Below are 2908 nucleotides of genomic sequence, written 5' to 3' on the forward strand. Positions count from 1 at the left end.
TCTCCTGGGTGGACCCTAGCTTCTCGAGTGCCTGCTCACGAGAACGCTCTAGTCCAGCCAGGTCATCTGTAATGAGAGCGCCAGATTCCTCCGCGTGCTTCAAGGCCTCTCTCAGCCTAGTCGTTTCCTCGCGGTTTGAGTCCAAAGAGCGGAGTAGCTCGGCTTTCTCCGTATCTTTCCTCGCCACGTTAGCCATTAACTGCGCAATGGAGCTCTCGTGTGACTGAAGCTCGCACCCGATGGAAGATTTCAGGTCACGCCACTGTGCCATCCTAAGCTCCAACTGAGAGGACACGAAAGAAGAAGCCCCGGTGACCTCCAACTCCTTCAACTCTCGTATCTCTGACTCCAGGGCAGCGAAATCAGCTGTGAAGGAATCGGCCAATTCCGGGTATCCTTCTTCCCTCATCATCATCATGTGGCGAGAAAAGGAACGCCTGAACTGATCGAAGCCGCCTCCTCTGTGAAGAAGCTTCTCGATCAGGCCGTTATAAAAGGCGGTGAAGAAGCTGAGGTCCGTACGAAAAGCCTCCCTGTCAGGATCAGTATCGACCAAAAGGATGCGGACACGCTCGTATAGGGAAGATCGGGATCCTACAAGCAACAACATAGAAACTCAGCGGATTATCGAATACGATAAGGAAAGTCAGAAGGCAAGTTCTGAGCATACCAACGCCAACGGACGTCCCCTCGGGCTGAGGTCCGACAGGCTCTGAGGCAGCAGCAGAAGAGGGTATATCAACCCCTGCAGGCGGATTGCTCATATCACTCGAACGGACGTCCCCTCGGGCTGAGGTCCGACAGGCTCTGAGGCAGCAGCAGAAGAGGGTATATCACCCCCTGCAGGCGGATTGTTCATACCACTCGGCAAAGGCGGGGAGGCACCACTTCTATGCAAGCTCTCAGCCCCGGGAACTGTAGTAGCATCAGGCCCAACGGCCGGTCCTACAGTTACACTCCTATATTAACCAAATGGAAATTTGGACAAATAAGGAGAATCGGGACAAGAAGATCGTATGCATACCTGCAATTCCCTAGCCCTCAGATGCAGCCGGAATGCCAAGAGTCATAAGAGTATCGGCCCAAGCGGCTGGTCCTATGGGGGCACCCTCTCATTAGTCAAAATGAAAATTTAGACAAATAAGGAGGATTGGGATAATAAAGTTATCTGCATACCTGTAGATCCACCATCCGTAGGCATCTGAGAAATGCCAGGAGTCATAAGAGAATCAGCCCCGGTGGCTGGTCCTATGATTGCACTCATATATTAGTCAAAAGTCAGATGAACATAGAAAAGTACGATATCCCTCCCAATGGTTGGCGCTGCAATATTAATCCTTCGTTAGTCAGATAAAAGATCAGGCAAGAGGAAGGAAATCAGATATATACCAGTGGATGAATCATTCCCAAAGAATGGTCTCTCGGTTCCCCTAGAAGTCTGCTCAGCCAGCATGTCAGCTAATAAGTCGGCATCGGGCTTCGAGAAGCTTGGCCTGTCCATCGCAACATCTGCAGGGTAACCTGAATGTTGAAAGATGAGGAGAGCTCGAGAAAATACTTTCAGCAAAAAAAAAAAAAACGGAAAATCTTCCTTCCCCGTGCTTGAGGAAAGTAACATTGGATGTAGATATACCTGAATATGGGACTGGGGGCTCAACATTATTCATCTGCTCAAGATCGATGTTTAGATCGATGCCCAAAGACCCATCATGAAGGGCGTCGCACATCTGTTGCATAAAGCAATCCATGTTATCAACACCAGGAGATACCGAACCCGGTGGGAGTTCACCCTCTTCGAAGAAACCTGGAGCATGAAACATGGTTACAAATCCCAAAAGGTAAACAACCTTAAAGCAATAGCAATAAAATGTTACCTTCCCCTCCATCAACGGTGCTTCCTAAGTCCGCTCCGTAAGGACGCTGACCGTCGTGGGGCTTATGAGTGGTCTTCTTCCTCTTCGGAGCACCAACCCTCCGAGGACCAAAGGGTCGGTCATGCACAGGCCTGTCACACGTTTCAACGTGTGTAGGAGCCGGCGGCTCATGATCGTCGGCTGTCCTACCTAAAGTAACAATAGCCATTTCATTAAATGAACAAGAGCTGTCACTTATACCAATTAGAATGGAGAAGGAAAATCAAAGAGGAAGGACAAACCGGTATCGAGTTCTTCTCGGTCGGTGTCTGCATCCACATATTCTCCCTCGGAGGCCTCGTCCTCGTCACCTGTAGGAAGGAGCTCTTCATCATCGGTGAGAAGAGATTTGGCATGCCCCTTTCTCCGCTTCTGAGCAAGCTCAGCCCTGCGGCCAGCCATCATAGCAGCCCGGACCGAGTACTCTGACTGTAACTCGGAAAGGCTCCTCACACTGATGGATTCATAGGCGGAAAGGAACCACTTGCAGCTGAGGAAAGTGGTCAGCGGCTTACGCCTATATGAAGGGAGAGCAAAATGGGCTCCAGTGCAGCCCACCATCGTCCACAGCCACGCTCGTACGCCATCAATCAATCCTCCCTCAACCTGCAGGCTACGGCTCGGATTCCCAACATACAGTTGGTCATAGTCGAACTGGCAAGCAAAGCGGCAAGGGAGATAAGGCTCTATGTGGCATCGGTTCTTCACCCGGAGGACAAGATACCCAACACGGATGTTCACTAGCCACCGGAAGCAACCAGCGTCGAGAACGGTCCGATCACTTCTAGGTTTCTCCTCATCAATCAGCACGTCGCCATAGCGACCTGAAAAGTGAGGAAAACACTTAAAGAACTCCCAACTCTTACGGACTCGAAGCTCTCGTTGAACATCACTAAACTTGTTCCCGAGCCATCTGCTCTTCTCCAACAGCTGCATGAAAGGGACGGGGACATCAACAACGCTGGGCGCCGACATCAAATCAGGACGGTGAAGAA

This window comes from Asparagus officinalis, chromosome 1 (genome assembly GCF_001876935.1).
Source record: "Asparagus officinalis chromosome 1, Aspof.V1, whole genome shotgun sequence".
In the NCBI taxonomy this organism is placed as follows: Eukaryota; Viridiplantae; Streptophyta; class Magnoliopsida; order Asparagales; family Asparagaceae; genus Asparagus; species Asparagus officinalis.